A 23,413-nucleotide genomic window follows, 5' to 3' on the forward strand; every position below is an offset into this window, starting at 1 on the left:
ATACTCCAATAAAGATGTTAAAAAAAAAGACAAGAAATAACAAGAAAAAAAAGAAAAGAAATAAGCTTTGTTACATTCATACAATAAAAACTTATGCAGCCATTAAGAACTGATTCTATTTTTTGCTGTCATAAATAATGTAGCAGTGTATATTTTTAAATATAAACCGTTATTCTCATTTCTGATTATTGCCTTGGGACAGATAAATGGGAGAACCTGGATTTAGACATCTAGAGATAGAGCTATCTTATCTTTTGGGGCAAACCGGCATATATTACTAGGAAAATCAGAGGGAGTTATCAACTCTTCACACGTGTAAATTAATTTAATCAGCTTGCTTCTTAATACCTAGCTGAAATAGACTACAAAAATTGGAGTTTTCCCATGGTAAAATAGAGATGATATGGCAATGAAAGAGTTGGATCATATTGGGTGGGCATGGGAGAACTGATCCTGATCAAGGAACGTGCACTGTGCTAGTCCTTTGTTCTTGTTACTTATTGAGTTGTGAGAAATATCTGGAACTCGGTTTCCTCTTCTATAAAAGGCTTCCTGGTGAAATGAACTGAGACTTGAGAAGCTTGACAGGAAAGGGCAGATATAACTTGTGCATACCCTGAGGTATTCACTGCAGGGGTTATTGTAGGCATATGATCATTTGTTGCTTTACCTCTCCATTCTATCTTATCTAAAAGTTCAATTGTTATATACTTCAGTAGATCACCTACTTTGGCATCCTACATTAACCACCAAGTAATAATAAATAACAAAAGCAAAACAGACACCATTTCAACACATTAAACTTAACATTTCAGTATCAAATTAATCTTATTTACTCATACCCTACCTAGTTCTGGAAAGAATTAAAGATGATCTATATAAAATCAGATAATAACATAAAATTAAATTAAATTAAAAAACAAAAAGCATTTGAGGAAAATGTGACAAAGGGAAAAATCAAGAATAGAAGAGTTTCAGGATAATATAGCCTCAAGAGAGAGAACTGAGATTTGTATACAAAAAACTTGCTGAAGGGTTCTGTATCTTTGTTAAAGAAAAGAGATAAACCTCTTAGTAGCCAATGCCAAGAGAAAAACACTATTAGTTACATAAGCCATGGCATCCCTACGATAAAAACAAACCAATTGCCTAGAAGCCTTATCACTTATGATTTTGAGATTAGAGAGCAAAATTATCCCTAGTGTCATATTGTAATGAACAATATCTTCAACATCCATATAGTAAATACTATAAGGTTTTTTTTTTTTTTTTAACTTTTTGGTTGCACCACATGGCATGTAGGATCTTAGTTTCCCGACCAGGGATTGAACCGGTGCCCCCTTGCAACAGAAGCACAGAGTCTCAACTGCTGAAGCGCCAGGGAAGTCCCTACTATAAGGCATTTTACAACACAATTTCAATAGTTCCTTTGTTGTAAGTAGGCCAATGGCAAGATAGCCCAGAAGCAGTGTACTCTACATTTGTATAATATATTTAGAAATGGACCCACTCAAATGGCTTCCTAAAACTTCCTAGATACAATCAAAAACACACCAGGCCCAGAGGAATGCCCATGCCAAAGGAAACTCACTGCACCTGGCTGATTCTGACAAATATCCTGATGGCCACTCTATAAACAAATCCTAAGTGATCTGACTCACTCTGCTGGCCTTTAGCCAGAAAAGAGTGGCAGCCCTGAAAAAAATGCTGATAAGCAAACCCATGGGCCAAGAGAATTCAGAATATCATTCTACACTAAAAAATTAAGGATGAGGGACTATAGTTCATCTGGGGGTAGCCTTGGGTCCCTAAGAATTACTACACTTCGGAAATACATTGTGAATGCCTGTCAAGTGAGTTTACCAAATCTGTACAGCCCTGGGATCAACTGGCCAAAAGACAAGAGGATGTTTGTTACAATATAATCGTGGCTCAAAAGCAACCCCCAAATCTATACTGGAGTCCAACTTTCTGGGGACAACACACTAAAGATTCTGGTACTGGGTGGGGGAACGTTTTTCTGGACTATTGTCATGTCAGTACTCAATTTTCAGGTGGGTTCAAATTTCTCTATAAATCCTTTATTTCCCTTAGTTACATACCTTTTCATCAGAGTTGAGGTTGAGGGAGCAGAGGGTAGAGGGGGTTCTGTCTGAAGATGTTTTTTGCCCCTCCAACACTGCGTCAAGAAGAATCTTTATATCATTTTACTTGATCTGCACATTAGAAACCCTATGAATTCAGTAAGGCGAATAATATCATACTTGTCTTACAGATGAGGAAACCAAGGCTTGGTTTGGTTGTAACCAAACTGCAGAGTTGCTGCTTGGTAGACCCTGCAGCACATCCTAGATCTGCTTCTCACTCTACTGCTGTCCCCACTATAGTAGTGAACCAAGAATGGAAAAATTTCAGCTTAATTTCATATGTCCTACAGTAGATTTTCTAATACTAAAATGAACATTTTTGTGACTTGCAATTAAAAGCAACAAACACAACTACATGCAAAACCGCATCAGAGGTCTGAAGACAAGGGTGACATTCTAGGCCGAGTACTGGTCCTTGTTAATTGTTTTTCCACTCCAACAAGAATCCTACAAATCAAGGCAAGCCAGCTCTCTACAAATGCTATATACTTTCCCACTTCCAAGCCTTTGTTCATACCATTCCCCTTCATTTAAATATGATGTCCCTTCCTTTTGGCATATTGGAATCCAAAAGCCATTATTAATGACAGTATAATTTCCTGCCTCCTTAGAAATGCATCTCTATCAGCCCAGCAGGACATAATCTCTCTGTCCTCCGAATTTCTATAGCATTCAAATCTGTAGTACGCATTTGTCAAATATTACTCTCTCTTGTTTGTTCACCAATTTTCTGTGTATTATCTCCCCCAGATCACAAGCTGCTTGAGGGATGAGGCCATCACTTGGCCTTTCTGCACCCAGGTGACACAGAGGAAAAACACTCAATAACTGATGGCTAAGACACCAAGTCCCCTGAACAGCCTAAACAAACCAGCTGCCGACTTCACTTTCTTTCATTATAAACTCAACTGATCTTTTAATTTTCCATTTTCCCCTTTACCTTTCTTTTTCTACTTTAACTGTTCATAACACAAAACCAAATTATATGCTTTACCATTGCACTGACTACCGATTCTTGCATGACATGTATGGGAAATATTTTCTACTCAATGATATATACATAGGGCAGACAACTTGGAACACACATAAATTCTCATCACTACTTCATAATCCATCATATGAATATTTATCATTTATGTAACCAGTGCTTTAGTGGTGTTCATTTAGGATGGTTCTGTTTCTTTATTATAAATAATGTTGATATGTACCCACCTATATTTTTATGCACATCTTATTGTTTTCTAAGATTAAATTCCTAGGTTGATTGATACATATTGCTAACTTGCCCTCCAGAAAGTTTGAAGCAATTTCATTTTTACCACCAGTATACGAGAATGCTTGTTTACAGAAAGTGGCTGCCTCAGGTTGGCTTTAGGGAGGCTGACAGTGAAGGAAGGAGGGAGGAAGAAACGGAACCAGATTAGGGAGGATTAGGCCTTTAAAAAAAGATCCGAAATAAATAAAATAGTAGACATAGAAGTTTTCATCATACTGGCTTCTCTACTTTTCAGTATGCCTAACCTTTTATAATTAAAAAACTTTTAAAGACTATTTCTCACACTTGTCAACGAGTATGAGCATTTTGTTTTTCAAATTTGTGAATTCAATAGATTAAAAATGGTATCTCGGGGGCTTCCGTGGTGGCGCAGTGGTTGAGAGTCCACCTGCCGATGCAGGGGACGCGGGTTCGTGCCCTGGTCCGGGAAGATCCCACATGCCGCGGAGCAGTTGGGCCCGTGAGCCATGGCCGCTGAGCCTGCGCGTCCGGAGCCTGTGCTCCACAACGGGAGAGGCCACAACAGTGAGGGGCCCGCGTACAGCAAAAAAAAAAAAAAAAAAAAAAAAAAAAAAAAAATGGTATCTCATTGCTTTAGTTTACAATTCCTTGATCACAATCAGGTTGAATAGATTATATATAATGTATATATGAGCTAGCTATATTTCTTCTTTTATAAACCTATAGCTTTTGGTTAAAATTTTGTGCTCTCTGCTCTTTTGGGGCATTTACGCTGTTTTTAATTGCAAAAGCATGGATGAAGAACATTTTCTCTCAAAAATAAAACTTCTACCCAAAAGAACTACCTTCTAAGTAGGATCTTTACATGTGTAGCCCTTATTTGATCTCTTCCTCCTTATATATGTGGCCTTCGAAGGAAAAAAATTTGTCCACTACCAAAATGGATATAAATTTTCTAGAAGCAACTTAAAAACTGCTTCAGAAAACCTCCAGAAAACCTCCTGCCTTTCCTAGAACAACTAAAGGGAAGGACTGTGGAGGAAAGCTTGGTCTCTGAGGAAAGGGATTTGTCTAATAGATATGACTGTAGTGTTTCCCTGTTGCTGCCGTAAGTAAGGACAAGGGAATTTATGGCTGAAAAAAACATGTATTTGGATAAAGAAAGAGACATTACAATTCACAACTATCTAGAGAACACAGTAAGGAATACAAATAAAGTCACGAATCACAGGAAGGAGTGCCCTAAGAAGGCAGTAGAGAATAGGAGTGGGGGCAGCAGCAGCAAGGAGGAGAGGGTCCTAAGGGTTCCCAGATGCCCTCAGCTTCATTCCAACCAGTTTAAAGAAGAGGACACCCGGAAACTATTTGTTGATACAGAAATTAAATATACTCACACTACAAATAAGGGGACCCATCAAGTGCTGCAGCCCCTCCCTCTGTCAAATGCAATTCATAAAAGGAAAAAGGAATTGAAGGACATCTAGAAATCACAGAACCCTAGGAAGCAGACAGACTATTTATGGAGTCCATCACTTACAGGGAAATGGTTTCCATACTGCTGGGGCCAAGTTCCTAGAACCACATTCTCTTGTACTACTGCTTATTTCCATCTCTGACCATAACCTTCATCTTGAAAATGGCCAAAGTAAGTTTAATTTGAAACCAAGAGCCAGACCACACTTTTAAAATAGATGCAAAGAATCTGAAGAAACAGCAAAGAAACAGATTTTGTTCTTGCGATTTAAGATGGTAAGCCTACTACTAAAATATGTTCAATATGTGACATAATTGGTTGGACATGTGCCAGGACATTTTTGAGGGAGACCCCAATCATCAACAGGAAATTGCAGACTACCTACACAAATGCCATCCACAATGCCTTTGCCCCGCAGCCTTTCTGTAGGAGGAGGGCTGGAAAAGTTCTCAGACTCCCTTGTAACTAAGGGTGTACAAGTGACCCAGTTCTAGCCAATGTGATGTAAGGGGAGAGTCTTGTTTTCAAGAGGACATACCTCTGCAAACCCTTCTGCCAGTTGCCCTCTTTCTTCCTGCATGGAATACGGATGTGAGGTGTGAAGTATAGCCATTGTACAATCATGCGAATGAGAACCACATGCTAAACTTAATGGGTTGGAAAAACAGAAAGGTATGTGTCCTTGAAGACATCCACCCTGAATTGCCTACCTCCAAACTACTTTTGTGAGATAACTACACTCTTATCTAAGCCTCTATTAATTGCATTTCTGTTCATTGCAGCCAAACTCATTCCTACTAATATACCAAGGGTAAACAAACAAACTGTAATTGAGCTCCCCACTGTGGTATAAAGAGGCAGATACACATCAAAAATAAAATTAAAATGTCATAGATGCTATAAAAGAAGTAAAGGATACATTAAGGGAAGAATGGTCAGGTTAGTGGTAACCAGAAAAGATATGAAGTCTTCACAGACCAGGCAACACTTGAGAGTCCTGAAAAATGACTTGTTTGCCAGGGGCAGGAAGGAAAGTCTACATGTCAAGCAACCTAGGACACTGCAACACAACAGACTTCCCATTCTTCTAACAAAAATGTATCAGGATCTACCACAGCCAAGCGTCGTGCCAGGAGTCCGATTACCAAAATAACATAAAACCTGCCTTCATGTTGCTTAGTCTAATTGACTTTTTTTCAAGGCTATCTCAATAAAACAAGTAGTCACAACTTGGTATCACAGATATACTGCTGTGTTTGGCCTATAAGAAATCTGGTTTTCCAAGTCTTCCAAACTGAAACCTACACTTTGTTCCTTATCACCGAGGAATCGCCTCCCTCCTAGAACAAAGGGAAAGACATCGTGTTGTCACTTGTTTTCATTAAAAGTCTCGGTGCAATTATGAAGCTGGCAAATATCCCCAGGAGATCAAATCAGTCTATTTTGTAACTCACAGCTTCAAAGCTTCTGGAGACAATCAGGATCCAAGTACTTAAGAAAATTACCTCACCATCTATTCACCTCCTTGGAAACTGCTTCTGAAATGTCTGCAATGTCTTGCTTTAGCTACCAAGGAACACCAATCTTAAGGAAGGTTCCTCCCACATACCAATTTATTGATAGCTACTAATTTGAGGAGAAAATTCTCTTTGGAAAAGCATTTCACCAAACTTCATTATAAGCGTTATAGAATTTAACACCTTATGCAGTTTATTGTAAAACAGATTTTCTTCCTGTCCTTCTTATCGCACAGACACTGTGAAACACAAGGAAAGTCCCATGAAAATACAGCCCCTTACCACCCGTTGAACTGAAGCATTTATCTACCTCAGAGATGGGTAAGACAAAGGGACATAAAATGATGTGGTCTGGTACAGAACCAATAGGAATGTAACTGGGTGCTCAGAAGAATCAAATATAAATTCATTAAATTATAAGCGAATCTTTCAGAATCATCTGGAAAAAAATTGAATCCTGCTGGCAACATGCATGAATATCCATAAAAACATTCTTTGGCCTTACCTTGTTATTCTGGTCTATAACTGTTTTCACATTTTGAGTGCTCACTCATGCAATTCAGGCCTCAAAGCAGCTTTGGGGCACTGGATTTCAACCTCAGAAAAGGGGTGCATACAGGGGGATCCATAGCTACAAGTCACTAGAGCCAACAGCAAGATAGCTACCACACAGCCCCTTCAAAGGCCTAAGCCTTCTCAGGGTTCACCAATCTGCCTATAGCACTGAGTAAATGGAGACCTAGGGCAGAGAATTGAATGAGTTTCTGAGTTATGATGCTGAATACTTGGATTAATGTTAGGAAACAGCTCCATACTGCATCTCTTTTACAATAACCACACTGACAAGTCAATGGCAAATCTCTCATTTTAGTGCCAGGCCAACATGGCTGCTTTGATCTCATTCCCATTCAACAGTGAGTAGCACCTACAGCACAGCCTGTGATCTATCAGGACCCCACACAGTCTCCTACATGTGAGTTTACAAGAGGGTAATGAGCCAGAAGTGTTGTGAGTTGTGTTTTGATGAAGTTTATACTTTGTATGTGTGCAGACATACATGCAGAACACTTTAACCCCATCATTAGATAAACCTTAATTCTTCGCTCTTCTATCATTGTAAATTCCTTGATGATCTCCATAAGCCTCCTAATTACTGTATGCATTCTTAAGGTGTTCAAGTTAATAATCTCATTTACTCTGGCTGTCATATAAGGTAGAAACTACAAAATGAACTTTATTTAATTATCTAGCTCACTATTCCCTACAGTCCTTCAGCAAATGAGTTAGAAGAAATAACCATTACAGGGACTTCCTCCCAAACGCATTTATATAGCACTATATAACCAAGTATATCATGGACAAAGTAATCTTATTTAAAATGGCTTGAAATATATCAGCTGCGTATCTACATGAGTACAAGAAGAAAAATATACAAATATATTTCTTTAGTTTTCTTATTTCTGAGATAATCAAAATGCTCACTCTTAGTTAATTTTTTAATGGTGAGTAATTTATTATGGTGAAATAACATTTACTGAATACCTACTACAAGCATTGTACTAAGCAGAGTAGAATCTAGCATTTGACTTAAAACAGCTCTAAATAGGTTTTTTTTTAAATCTCCAGGCTTGGTGAAAAGTTATTCTATTTTCAATACAACTTAGTGAGGTGGGAATATATAGGTTGCTCATAGCCCTTAAAGGATTCTGCTTATCTCTAAAATGTCTCTGCCCCCTGCTCCCTTTTGTATGGAAAACAAGAGGCTAGGACATCACAGGATTCTGTCTTACCAACATTCACTAAAGGAACACATGGTCTTGGTTTCTAAGAGGTTATTCAGTAAAGTAAATTGGTTTTTTGCCCTCATGGAAATATTCCTCAAAACTTTCCATTTCTGGATATGATAAACTCAGAACCTATAGGACTCTCTCCGTCCCCTGCACACATACACACAAAAAACAACCACAAAACCTACGTATCATAGAAAGAGAAATGAACTTAAGGTAATGGACAGTGAGCAAAAGCATACAGACTCTCACAGGGAACTCACAACTGCTGGGAGGAATAGAGACAGGGAACTATGTCAATAAGTTTTAGTCACCATGGCTTTTAGCCTGGGGCTAAGTGCAGCATTTGTGATGAACAGCAGCTAGTGGAGGACAGGGGACACATAGAAAAAACCCGACATTATCCTGGCGTAGGGAACCAGAAAAGGTGAGTTGGGAAAATGCTGAAGAAGTGAGGGAATCCCAGAAGGAAGACAGCCAGAGAGGGAACCCCCAAACTCTGTATTCAATTACATCTGTAATTGAATCCTAACTATGGTGGTATGGAATAAATGCAAAGCAAAAGAACAAATTTTGAACTAAGACTGTAACTGCCACCCAGAAGGTGCTGATGAGTGAAGAGAAGCAGACAGACACTGGCAGATTGTGCACTCAGTTGAAGGAGAGGAGATGATGTGCCTTTTAGTCTGGATTTAGGTGAAGTCCAAGTGCTCACAGCAGAAGTATAAGCATGTGTGAAAAACCCAGTCGTTCAGACCTGAAAAACCAGATAAAAAGAATCCAGGAAATCATGAGCATTGAAGAGAAAGACCCAAAGAGTAGATCCCTAACCCCTAATTACCCACATCTCTGACTAAACCCTGAACAACACTTGCACAGGCTAGACTATTAACAGCCCATCCAAAAACAGCAGATCTGAACAAAGACAAGAGCTACTATACAAGAGTTAGCTGTTCAAGCCCAGCCAAGAAAACTGGCTGCTAAAATAAAGAAATAGTACTTAATGGATAAAAATAACATAGTCCAGAATCTCCTCAATTTAACATTCATAACATCCAAGATATAATCCCAAAGTACCCAGCATATGAAGAATCAAGAAAATATCACACACACACACAGACACACACACAAAATATAACACATTATCGGGAGAAAAGATAATCATTCTAGTCCAACTCCAAGATGAACCAGAACTAACAGACAAGGATGTTAAAGTGGCTATCCTCAATGAAATACAAGAAGACATGTTTTCAATTCATAAAAACCTGACTTCCGACCTTGGTATAGAAGGACTTCGGAATTTATCATTCCCATTCTCACAACAAGAAAAAAAGGTGAACAAACTGAAAGTCAACAACTCTTTCTAGATACAGCAGAGCACTGAGCTCACAGCGCAAAACACTGCCCCCAAAACTGTAGAGACAGACAGGTGCATACAGAAAATCCAACTTACCAAAGCAGAGGCCCAGGAACAGAAAACTCCAGAACCAGTACCAGAGTAGAAAACCTAAACTGTAGCTGATTGCTAGAAGCTCAGTGTGGACAAGTTTGAGAGTTAAAAACTTCAGGGGGGCTTGATCTTAGGGGGACCCTCATACTTTTGTGAGTTTTACCACCAGGAGCCCTGCCAAGTTCTCACAGTGAAGATCAGAGAAAAATTCCCTCAGGCTTCCAGAAGTGGGAGGGGGAAAGTAGCTACTTTGTAATATGCCCAGAACATTCTCTACCTCTTAACAAGGCCTGCCCTCAAGAGAAACTATTTAACAGAGCCTAATCAACCTTGGGGAAGTGAAATACTCAAATTGGCTCAAAATACCCAAATACCCAGTTGGTTCTAACCCCCTTTAGCCTTCCACATGGGGGAAGGAAATCACCCAATTCCAGCCCCCATCTAGCCTTCCTATTTCACCTAAGGGTGAAAAACAAATGCTGAGACGCAGTCGTGAAGGTCACAGCCCAGGGGTACAGGCTCACTAAAAGACTGAGACCCAGTCTTAGGATTATAAAACACTTCCCCTCTCCCCACACCTCCCCACTACATCAGTAGAACTCTTGTATAATGAGAGGGGAATAAAACTGAACGAATAGCTCATCCCAGACCTTATTTAAGAACAAGTCCCTAGGAGAACCTGAAGACAATAGGGGAGTGAAAAACAAAGACACCAGCGGAAGGTTTATCCTGTCACCTACAGCTACAGTACATACTACACACAGTCTAACTTCTAGCCAGATAAACATCAAACTTCACACTAGAGGCCTATTTACCTCAGTTCCTATTACTCAGTACATGATGTCCAGTTTTCAACAAAAAATTTCAAAGCATAATAAAACAAAACAACCTAGTTAGATGAGACAAAGAAAGCATGAGAACCAGACTCAATTATGGCAGAGATGTTGGAATGATCAATTGATGAAAACTTCAGCAGAGAAATTGGAAGTCTCAGCAGAGAAACAGAAACAATAAAAATGAAATTTTAGAACAACAGAAACATATAATTTCTGGAAAAATCACTAGATTGACTAACATCAAATAGATATGACAGAGGAATGAGTAAGTGAACTTAAAGACAAATCAACAGAAATTACAGAAGGTGAAGAATAGAGAGAAAAAATTAAACAAAATGAACAGAAGCTAAGAGACCTGTTAAATGATATTATACAGTCATAAATAAATGTAAATAGAATACCAGATGAAGAGGAGAGAGAAAAAATATTTGAAGAAATAATGGATTAAAATTTCCCAAAATTGATGAAAGAAATTCGCAGATACAAAATACATGAATCAAAGCAGGATAAGCAGAGAAACCCAGCCACAGTACATAATAAACCATTGTAAGGCAAAGATAAAGAGCAAACCTTGAAAGCAGCCAGAGAAAAATGACATATCACCATCAAGAGAACAATGATCTGATTAATGCTTAACTTCTCATCAGAAACCATGGAAGACAGAAAGACTGGAACATCTTTAAAGTCTTGGGGGGAAAAAAAAGGAAATGTTAACCCAGAATTCTGTATCCAGCAAACATATCCCTGAAGAGTGAAAACAAAATAAAGATACTTTCAGATAAAAGAAAACTAAAAGCATTTGTCACTGGCAGATCACTATAAGAAGTGCATTTGCTGGCAGCAGACTTGCACTGTAAGAAATGCTAGAAGTTATTTACATGTAAGGCAAATGATACTAGATGGAATTGGGACACTCAAAAATGAATAAAGAGCATAAGAAGTAATAAATGGAGGAATAAATACAGAGGACTATATTTTGCTTTTTTCCTCTGAATTTCTTTATAAATCAAATAACTGTCTAAAACTAAAATGATAAGTGTCTTCTGGAGTGTGTGTGTGTGTGTGTGTGTGTGTATGTGTGTGTGTTTACATGTAACAACTATAACAAAAAGGACAGAGGTGTGGACCTATAAGTTTGTAAGTTTTCGATGTTTTACTTGAAGTAGTACATTATTAACTAATGTACTAAGTAGTACATTATTAACTAATTAAGTGGACTGTGAAAAGTTATTTTTGTATATTATAATCCCTAGGGCAGCTGCTATAAAAAGAGTACGAAAAAGAATAGCTAAAATATCAAAAGACAAAATAAAAGAGAATTCTGAAAACATATTCAAATCCTCTACAAACAAGGCAGGATGAAGAGAGGAAGGAAAAACAGAAGATGTGTAGAAAATAAAAAATAAAATATTAGGCCTAAGCCCAATCATGTCAATAATTACATTAAAGATCATTGAACTAAACACTCCAATTAAGAAGCAGAAACTGTCAGAAGACAAAAATAAAACAAACTACACAAGTCTACACTGTTTACAAGACACTCATTTTAAATATAAATACGCAGACAGGTTAAAAATGAGCAGATGAAAAACATACCTTGCAAAGAGTAATAAGCAAAAGGCTGCAATGGCCATTAACATCACAAGACAAATTTCAAAACCAAATGTATTACCAGAGATAAAGGAGAATGATAAAAGAGTCAATAATGATAAAAGAGTCAATTCAACAGGAAGGGATCAACCCAAATGTGTATGCATCCCATAACAGAGTTTCAAAATATATGAAACAAGAATTGACAGAATTAAAGGGAGAAACAGACAATTCTCCAACCATAGTTGATGACTTTAACACTCCTGTCTCAGCAATGGATTGAACTAGAAAAAAAAAAAAGAACAATCAGCAAAGCCACAGAAGATATGCACATTATCAGCCACTTTGACCTAATATATATTTATAGAATGATACACCCCAAAACGGCAGAATACACATTCTTTTCAGATTTACATGGGATAGTTACCAGGAGAGATCATATTCTAGGTTATAAAACAAGCCTCAATAATTTTTTTCTTAAAAAAACCAAACCTGAAATCATATGGAGTATGTTCTCTGACCACAAAAGAATCAAATTAGAATACCATTTTAGGGCACACAGGACCACCCTCAAGTTTGTGATTCACCACGGAAGAGTCAACAGTAGGTTATACTCATGGCTAAGATTTATCACAGTCTAGGGTACAGAGTAAAAGCAGGAGGAAAAAGGTTATGCATTGGGTAGAACCCAGAGAGGTCACAGACCTTTTTATACATACTCTCTCTAGAGGCAAAATATAGGGGTATATGCAAAATACCTCTGCCCAGGGAAGAGCAGAAAGAGCAACTGAGTCTCAGCTTTCATGGCTTGTACGAAAGGCTGGTCATACAGGCATATCCTGTTACTTGACCGCCATGGTAATTGAAACTCAGGACCCCAACAATGAAACTAGGTACACTTCATCAATCTGGATGTTTGCACAAAGCAGTTCTGACAAACAGGTACAGCACGGTCTATTGCTCCTGGTGTTCAAAACTAAATCAACCATTAACATAAAAACATGCAGAGGGCCACATTCCCAGGGGTTAACCAAGAGTCAATCATGGTTCCAGGTTCCCTTAGAGACACGAAGGAGTCAGCAACCAGACCCCCTGTGTTAACATTTTCCTCACAAACACCAATATGTAAACCAGGAAAACACTACATATTTGGGAAGTAAACAATAAAACTCTAAATAATCACTGGATCAAAAATAAATTACATATATGCTAACTTCTCTTATGAAAAGGATCTGATAAATTGAAGGAGTATTACTGTATTAGAATAAAAATTATAGTAGTATGTAGTGAAATGTATGTGACTGCATTTGGATGAAAAGCTTTCAACAAAGGGAAACACACAAAAAACAAAAAATCAATTACAAGAGAAACTGGACAATATTTTGAACTAAATGGTAATGAAAATACAACATAAAATCTGTGGAATGCAGTTAAAGTTGTGCTTAGAAGGAAAGTTATAGCCTTAAATGTCTATATTAAAAAAGATCATAATGGAAAATCAACAAGTACTATACAGAAAATTTTTCAAAAATATATAAGTAGAAATTACCCTCCATGTTGTCTTCCATTTTTCCCAGATCTAATGCCAGAATAGAAATGTTTTTAGGTGCTTGTAGGGTGAAACATTTGGTTTCTTTGGAAACCAAAATATCACAAAATCTATGAGCAAGAGGGAACCACCTCCTGAGTAGGAATGTACCATTTAAAGTACACCCTAACCCTAACCCTGGTAGTCCAGTGGTAAAGAATCCACCTTCCAATGCAGGGGACGCGGGTTCAATCCCTCATTGGAGAACGAAGGTCTCACATGCCACGGGGCAACTAAGGCCACGCGTCACGACTACTGAGCTCGCGCACCTCAACTAGAGCCCGTGTGCCTCAAACTACAGAGCCCACGTGCCCTGGAACCCGCGTGCCACAACTAGAGAGAGAGAACCTGCATGCCACAACTAGAGAAAAGCCTGCATGCCGCAATGAAGAGCCTGCTCGCTGCAATGAAAAGATCCCGTGTGCTGCAACGAAGATCCCACGTGCTGCAACTAAGACCTGACGCAGCCCAAAAAATAAATAAATAAATAAATAAAAGTACACAATTCTGAGTAGGCCCAAACACTGTGATTATTCTGTTTCCTACCACACTTAGAGAGATGTAGAGGCTGGGGCCGGGGGGAGGGAGGGAGGCGGGAGGCAGGTGTTAGGGGTCAGCTTTAGAATTTGTGTGGTCCTTCCAGTTGTATAAAAAGCCTTTCTGATGAGCAGATTTTAGTATTTTTGCTGGCCTGGCAATGTGAGAAAAGGGTAATTCCAATAGGGGCCTCACTCTGCCCAGAGACAAGTACAAAGGGTCAAAGGGTAACCCATGGTACATACAGGAGCCGAGTGTTTGGCCAGTGAGAGCCCCACTGCGTCACACAAACATTCCCAAAGCAGCAACTCAGTGGCTCACAGGGCCACAAGTATTACTAGTACAGCTATTAGGTTGGTTGCCACACTTCCACAGATGAGTCCGGTAAGGAGGTAATGAGCTCAAATGGATTCAGACAATTTATTACTTAAACACACAGCAAAAGCAGAATCAGCACAGTGTCAGTGTGCCAAGCCCTTAATCCCACATGCTGACATCAAACAGGAAGGGCCAGATGACAGATGTTCAAGCGATGTGTCATGCTGCTGTCAAGGAGCCACCTCTAAACCAAATCCAAGCAGTTTTACAGACTTACAGAGACACCTCAAGGGTACAAGGTACAAGGAGGAGACCCCTGCACTCAGCTGAACGAGGAGATGGATGAGAAATGGACTTATGACAGGTTCCCACGAGGGATGTTAGGAGAAACCACCTAGTGACAGCTCCTCACTGAGCCGCTTACCTCCCCTTGCTCCGGGAGGAACCACAGGGCATTTCGCCAAGACTTGAGTCAGACTGTGGTGAAGCATTGCCCACGTGGCCTGAATGAAGACGTGCAAGGTGGGCAGGGTGCTGCACAGAGAAGCTCTTCCACAATATGTTGATTTTATGTGCTTTTTACTAGAGTGATATTCAATGCCAAGATTTCTGAAGCACTCACTAAGAAGTGATACTGAGCGTTTCAGCTGGGCCCTGAATTAACTGAAGGAAAGTCATGGAGGAGGATAGTAAGTGTGAAGTTTTTAATAAAATATCCTCTGTCACCTACCCATACAGGCTAATGGAATTAACCACTCCAAATACAAACACCCTTGAAGCAGGGGGCCTATTTGTGGGAGACATGGGTAGTGCACAATGAAGGAAGCTGTATACCAGCTATATGACTTCCCTAACCACTCACTCTTGGTCCTACAGAAGGACACTCTCAGGGTCTTGTAATATTCTGTGGTGTGGAATTAATGCTGCTCCTTCTTGTCAAACAGAATAAGGTCAGATCAAAGGCTGTGGTTCTAAAACAACCAGCGTACTATAATCAGCAGCATCTACCCCAGACAGTGTTAGAACCTTAGGCTGTAAACAAACCCATCTCAGAGCTCTCTGAGACAGTCTGCCTTTGTCCTGGCTAGCTGGGGAACCTACAACAAAATGAGTTTTGGTTTTTTTTTTTTTTGAGCCAATGAATTAGACAAGCTTTATGTTGATTAAAGACAAGACAAGATGCTAAGCGGTGAACCAAAATCAAAACAAACACTGATGCACAGTTTTGCTAAGAGAGCTCTCTCTCTAGTAAGTTTAGAAAATGAACACTACAGTTATATACCCTTAAAATAAACAGTGAACTTAATCATTATAGGTAGCTTAAAAATATTGATTGTGATCAGTGATCACACACTGTATGAAACTAACAAACTATTTAATATTCTCATTTTTTAAGATAGGTAGAGAACAAAGGTATTTAATTATGTTTGTGTCCCAACCGCTTACTGACAAATTTTCATCTTACAGTGAAATAACATATACTATAAAAATGATAATAACATCAAACAACTTTCACCTTTCACCAGACAATCTAACACTACATTTACCTTTTTTTTAACGTTTTTATTGGAGTATAATTGCTTTACAATGATGTGTGTTACTTTCTACTTTATAACAAAGTGAATCAGCTATACATATACATATATCCCCATATCTCCTCCCTCTTGCGTCTCCCTCCCTCCCTCCCTATCCCACCCCTCTAGGTGGTCACAAAGCACCGAGCTGATCTCCCTGTGCTATGTGGCTGCTTCCCACTAGCTATCTATCTTACGTTTGGTAGTGTATATATGTCCATATATACACCACTCTCTCACTTCAACAAAATGAGTTTGAATTACGTTTCTTCAAATACAGATATGGACAGACAGACAGTAGATGGTCACATAGCAACTAAGATTTACCTATGCCAAAGTGGAGGCTAGATTTGCATTAACTTTTTGGTCATCTTATAGTAAACATTTTGTAATAAAAAGAATAAAATACTCCTTATAAATTTCTCTTTAATATGACTAAATGTAGGAAGGAAATGCTTAATATTTCTTTGCCAACATTATACACAGACAGCGTCTCACTTGACTAAGGCTGTTTGAAGACATTTCATATACAGTTTTAGACAAATGGGTCCCACACAAATGTGATGAAGGAAAAAAGAGAAGCAAAACCACATGCCATTGTAGTAATGTAACAGGAAAAAACATAACGCTATCAGCTGAAGCCCAGTGACTCTAGCACAAGAAGGGGAAACCATGAATAGGCCCAGAGAAATAGGTAAGAGTTAACCGCACTGTGTCACTGGGCAGGCCTCCTGTGAGGACTGCAAGTAACAGGAAAAATAACTCACAAAACAACTTATGGTCTATTATCCAGCCAGGAAAGAAACAGACAATGGGGGAAAAATCTACACAAACCTTGAGAAAGTTCTATGGATGTGATAATCAGAGTACATTCTCTCACACATCATGCTTGAGAAAGGAATGTAATGAGAAAGAGGCCTCACTCTCCTGTCATCCCTGCTTGCATCGGCAAGGAGGAATAGAAGGTCAGCGGCACAGAAAAGCACCAAAAGACAAAACTTGTTTGGAGGGGGTGATGTAGACCACTGTTAGCCCCTTAAGTTAGGGGGTCTTAACTCTAGGTCAACACTGATTTCTCCAAAGCAGTGGCTAAGGGAACCCCATGTGGTCACATTCGTGATTATACTGAGGCTGCTTCTTACCCAGTGGTCTCTGTCCTGAATACAGAGTTTCCTCCCCTTTAACAATATGAGACACAAAGGAGAAGCAGCAGATATATATACAAGGGGTAGTGGGCGGGGCGGGAAAGTTCTAAGACATTTTAGTTTAAGGTAGACAGTCATTTACATGACCCTGGATTGTCAAGGAAAAATTCTGCCTAAAAAATTCTGATATAGCTGTGGGGATTGTCAGTGCGCAGAATGTAGCTGGTTATGAGAATTAATGGCATTATCCAAGGGCAAGGGCCAAAGTCAAGGAAGGAGTTTTAAGGAGTAAATAAGTGAGAGGTCGAGTAAGATGAAGTAGGTAAGTGAAGCCTTCTACTGGAAGTGGAGCTCATCATAGGATATCAACTACTCTTTGAGGGATACAAAGGAAAAAACATCCATTAAAACCCATCTTTTCTTCACCAGAAGACTAGATCTATCACTCAAATACTTATAGTCATCATCATGTTTTAATAGAAGGGTGCACTGGATAATCTCATTAATTCAACAATATTTGAATGAATAATCTCATTAATTCAAATATTTTTGAGCACCTACCGCATGCCTGCCACTGTGTTAAGCACAAAGAGATTGCCCTTTCTAACAAATTTACATAGTATCCTCTCATTCATTCATTCATCAATTCATTCAACAATCATTAAGCACCTAATGCTTGCTAGATCATAATGTTTGATGCTTGAAATGCACGCATAGTAAGTGTTCAATATATATTTTCTCTTCCTGAACACAAGAGTTTTACTGTATAAAGCTGAAAATGGAAAGAGGCAGCCCAAAAGCATGCTTCATGCAGTGGGGCCTCCTGAAAAAAGCTCCAAGATTTAGTGTCAGAGAGCTGGACTGGAATTCCAGCTCTACCACATACCCCAAAGTGACCTTGAGCTCTTAACCTCTCTGAACTGCAGTGTCCTCAGTATACAGTGGGGGTAAATGTCCTATCCCCTACAAGGCAACAAATATAATAAAAGTAAAATGTGTGGTACAACACAGAGGGGTTGTCATTGCTGTGATTATCATTATTAAGGAAGATAATCTGTGCGGTCAGGAGTTGCTTGAGAGATGAGAAGAAAAAATAATGTGGGCAACCTTCTGAATAATGAACTCACTATACTCCCGTGAAGGACAGGGTTGCTAAGAGTGTGTTTGGGTCCCAGAGGAAAAAACAAAATCCCATTCTAAGCAGGATTTACCCCAGTGCCCTTCCTGGTCTTCTGAAGGCCCTGATTATCTTCTTCCTCTTATCAGCCCCGATGAAGTACACTAGAGGCCACCCACTCTAGTGGCAAGGAGTCGCGGGGTGTTCAGAATCCTGATTCCCAACCCTAACCAGGCAGAGACCAAGTAGTCAAAGACAACAGAGATGCTCTGACCCCTGGCTAATGAGGGTGAGATTCTGGCAGAGAACTAGCACCAGTTCATTAGTTAAGAACTGAAATGCAAATGAGGAATTCAGACAGAAAAAGCAGAAGCCAACTCAGAAAGGTTAGGCATATACAACCTTTTAAGAAAGTAAAGAGGTCAGACTTCAGGGGTGGGTGGGGCTTTCTAGAAGCACTGTGAAGGGTGGTACCTGTAGGCTGGAGGCTTTCAGTATCTGTGGAGGGGCAGATCTGCGTTAAGCACTGCTAAGAAATGACTGAGGAGACCAGTAAAAAGGATATGATTAGCGTGTTAGGAAAGAAGTAATGAACCCTGAACAAGGACAACAGAGTGGGGATGGACTATTGAAAACTCTGCAAAGGTCAATTCTGTAAACTAGGTGAACATTCAGAGTTGAGAGAATGAAATATAAAGGACATGTTAATAAATATGAATGTCTACCATTTGCATTTTAAGTTTAAAGGAACTTTAAAATACAAGGAACACTAAATTTTGTATAGTTCATATTAATGCAACAAAAACATTTGTATTTTCAGACTAACTGCTTATGAGCCTAAAGAAAGAATTTTATTTTTACTCCTCTATATAATAATATTTTCTTGACAAATCCTAGGGAAAATATGAGTGAGATACTGAAGTATGATAAAATTACACAGGAAAGTAAATATACTCTTGCCAAAATCATTATTCTGGTCCCATGAGTAATACTAACACAGAGGAAAAAACTAGGACTATATTCCATTAACTTTTTTTCTGCAGTGACAGCAAATTTTAAACTAGGCATGTGTTTCTAACTTTGCCAGCTTTCTCCCTGAAGCAAACGTGTCAGAGAGCATTACTGTGGCAAGTTAGTCATATGGAATTTTTTTTTTTTTTTTTTTTACAAAATGGTAACACATAACATTAGAAACCAAACCACAAAGAACAGGCTCTCTAGAGCCAGACTGGAGCACATACACAGAACATACAGTGCTTTGAGTAACAAGGTTTTTGTCACTCAAAAAGGAGGAGTTTGGTTACCTAGGATTCCAGGAAATAACACATATCTTCTAAGACACAAAGAAGGGAAAAAACAGAATGCAAGGAACTTATTCCAAGGCAGGAATATAAAATAGAATACATTTTCCTAAAGAAATCCTAGATTCTAAATTCCGAGGCACTGAAAATACGTACCTAAGAAGCTCAAATTGTTATTTAAATTCTGGCCCATTTAACTGCCAAGACTTTCAAGAAGATAACGAATGCTATCAAAACTTCATCATAAGTATGTGAATGAGCTTGAAAAGAAGTATACCAGCTATTTCCATGCAATAATAGAGAAAGCAAAGCAACCACTGAGCATTTTTAAGAGCTCTGATTATCTCTGCCTTGTGGAAATTTATTGGACTCTCACTTCATTATGCTCAATAACATTCTTAAGAAATATTTATGTTTTTGCTTTACAAAGGGTAAAGCATACCCCTTTCACAGCAAAGGTGTTCAATAAATGCTAAATAAAATTTTGACATACGTTGTATAAAGCCATTTCTTTAAGAGACTCTAAAAGTCAACTTGCACTGACAATATTATTTCAAGGTTTTCAGGATAACCCAATCACTTTGCCATTGTAGGAAAGATATTGCAATACCAAGAGGTTGTCTTCTAAACCCTGTGAAAAGGGAGAAAAATCAAAACAAAACCAGAGTCAGATATGGCAGGAATGCTGGAATCATCAGACCAGGAATTTTAAAATACTAAGAATAACATGCTATAGGCTTTAATGGAAAAAGTAAACAACATGCAAGAAAAGATGGATAATGTAAGCAGAGAGATGGACATTCTAAGAAAGTATCAAAAAGAAATGCTACCAATCAAAAACGCTGTAACTGAAATAAAGAATGCCTCTGATGGGCTCATTAGTAGAATGGACACAGGTGAGTAAAGAATCTCTAAGCTTGAAAATATGACAATAAACACTTACCAAAACTGAAAAGAATATCCAAGAACTCTGAGACAACTACAAAAGATGTAACATATGTGTAATGAGAATACCAGAAAGAGGAAACAGAGAAAGGAACAGAAGCAATATCTGAAGTAATAGTGAGTGAGAATTTCCCCAATAAGTGTCAGATACCAAACCACAGATCCAGGAAGCTGAGAGAACACCAAGCAGGATAAATGCTTAAAAACAAAACAAAACAAAGAAACAGGGCTTCCCTGGTGGCACAGTGGTTAAGAATCCGCCTGCCAATGCAGGGTACATGGGTTCGAGCCCTGGTCCAGAAGATCCCACATGCCGCAGAGCAACTAAGCCCGTGTGCCACAGCTACTGAGCCTGTGCTCTAGAGCCTGCGAGCCACAACTACTGAGCCCACGTGCCTACAGCCCATGCTCCGCAACAAGAGGAGCCACCGCAATGAGAAGCCCGCGCACCACAATGAAGGGTAGCCCCCACTTGCTGCAACGAGAGAAAGCCCATGTGCAGCAACAAAGACCCAATGCAGCCAAAAAATAAACTAATTAATTAATTAATTTTAAAAACCAAAAACAAAAAGTTAAAAAAAGAACAAAAACAAAGAAACAAACAAAAGGCGATCTCTAGGCATGTTATATTCAAATTGCAGAAAATCAAAGACAAAAAAATCTGGAAAGAAGCCGAAGGGGGACAAAAAAAAAACTTACCTATAGAGGAACAAAGGTAAGTTGATCCTTGAATAACCTGGGTTTGAACTGCCCGGGCTCACTTATATGCAGATATTTTTCAATAGTATATACTCAAGTACCACACGGCCCATGGCTGGTTGATTTTGCAGATGCAGAGGATGCAGATGCAGAGGGATGACTGTAAGCTATATTCACTTGGATTAACCCCCACATTGTTCAAGGCTTAACTGTACATCTGACTTTTCCCTCAGAAACGAAGCAAGCAAGAAGGGAGTGAAGAGAAGTATTTACAGTGTTGAGATTAAAAACAATCCACCAATTCAGAATTTTGTACCCTGAGAAATTATCTTTCAAAAGGGAAGGAGAAATAAAGACTTTCTCACACAAACAAAAACTGAGGAAACTTTTAGCCAGTAGATCTGCCTGACAAGATATGTTAAAAGAAGTTCTTCAGAGAGAAGGAAAATAATATAGGTCAGAAATAAGGATCTACGGGGCCTCCCTGGTGGCGCAGTGGTTGAGAGTCCGCCTGCCGATGCAGGGGATACGGGTTCGTGCCCCGGTCTGGGAGGATCCCATATGCCGCGGAGCGGCTGGGCCCGTGAGCCATGGCCGCTGAGCCTGCGCATCCGGAGCCTGTGCTCCGCAACGGGAGAGGCCACAACAGTGAGAGGCCTGCGTACGGAAAAAAAAAAAAAAAAAAAAAGAAAGAAGGATCTACATAAAGAAAGGAAGACCATCAAAAAATGAATAACTAAAGGTAATATTAAAAGTTTTATTTTTCTTATTCTTAAATGATCTAAAAGCTAACAATTTGTTGAAAATAATAGCAACAATGTATTCAATTATGAATGTTTATATATGTAATATGCTTTTGTATAAGTGAAATGAATGATAACAATGATACAAGGAATAGGAGGGAGGAATTTGGAATATTTTTTTATTATACGGTACTTGTATCACCCACAAAGTGAGACAGTATTATTTGAAAGTGGAATTGGATTAGTTGGAAATGTATATTTAGCAAATGTTAGGGCAACCATTAAAAGTTTTTTAAAAAAGCATAATTGATACGCTAACAAATGAGAGAAAATGGAATCATATAAAGTGCTCAATTAAAACCACAAAAAGGCGGTAAAAGTATGAAAGAAAAAACAGGAACAAAGAACAAGAGCAATAAATAGAAAACAGTAACAAATATGGTAGTTATTAATCCAACTATATCAATAATCCCTTTAAAATGTCAATGATCTAAATATACCAATGAAAAGACAAATACACGTTGTCTACAACAGGGGTCCCCAACTCCCAGGCCACAGACCAGAACTGGTCTGTGGCCTGTTAGGAACCAGGCTGCACAGCAGGAGGTGAGTGGTGGGCAAGTGAGCGAAGCTGCATCTGCCACTCCCCGTCACTCGCATTACCACCTGAACCGTCATCCTCCTCCCACCCCTGTCTGTGGAAAAATTGTCTTCCATGAAACCGGTCCCTGATACCAAAAAGGTTGGGGACCGCTGGTCTACAAAAAACCCATTTTATTATTTTTTTTAACTTTTTACTTTATACTGGAGTATAGCTGATTAACAATGTTGTGATAGTTTGAGGTGCACAGCAAAGCGACTCAGCCATACATATGCATGTATCCATTCTCCCCCAAACTCCCCTCCCATCCAGGCTGCAACATTGAGCAGAGTTCCCTGTGCTATACAGAAGGTCCTTGTTGGTTATCTATTTTAAAGATAGCAGTGTGTACCTATCAATTCCAAACTCCCTAACTAACCCTTCCCCCCACTCTTCCCCCCGGGGGAACCATACGTTCTTTCTCTAAGTCTGTGAGTCTGTTTCTGTTTTGTAAATAAGTTCATTTGTATCATTTCTTTTTAGATTCCACATATATGCGATATCATAGGATGTTTCTCTTTCTCTGTCTGACTTACTTCACTCAGTATGACACTCTAGGTCCATCCACGTTGCTGCAAATGGCATTATTCAGAAACCCATTTTAGATACAAAGACATATATAGATGAAAAGTAAAGGCATAGAGAAAGATACACCATGCTAGTAATTAATCAAAAGAAAGCAGAAGCAGCTGTATCAATTTCAGACAGAACTACTTCAGGGCAAGGAAAGTTGTCAGCGATAAGAGGATAATACCATAACATAATGAT

At 39.0% G+C, this 23,413-nt stretch overlaps 1 protein-coding gene across 3 annotated transcripts in view; it reads right to left on the reverse strand.

Moving 5' to 3' along the window:
• Nucleotides 1–23,413, reverse strand: part of PRRG1 (proline rich and Gla domain 1) — a 148,754-nt gene that overhangs the window by 111,666 nt on the left and 13,675 nt on the right. Inside the window, exon 2 of one of the 3 annotated variants that reach the window (XM_082609430.1) lies at nucleotides 12,279–12,322. The exons of the other annotated variants lie outside the window; for them this stretch is intronic. The gene's annotated coding sequence lies outside the window, so the exon portion shown is untranslated. The remainder of the gene's footprint in view (nucleotides 1–12,278; nucleotides 12,323–23,413) is intronic. 3 annotated transcript variants of the gene reach the window in all.

Source organism: Mesoplodon mirus (genome assembly GCF_964341445.2).
Source record: "Mesoplodon mirus genome assembly, chromosome: X".
NCBI classification, from domain to species: Eukaryota; Metazoa; Chordata; class Mammalia; order Artiodactyla; family Ziphiidae; genus Mesoplodon; species Mesoplodon mirus.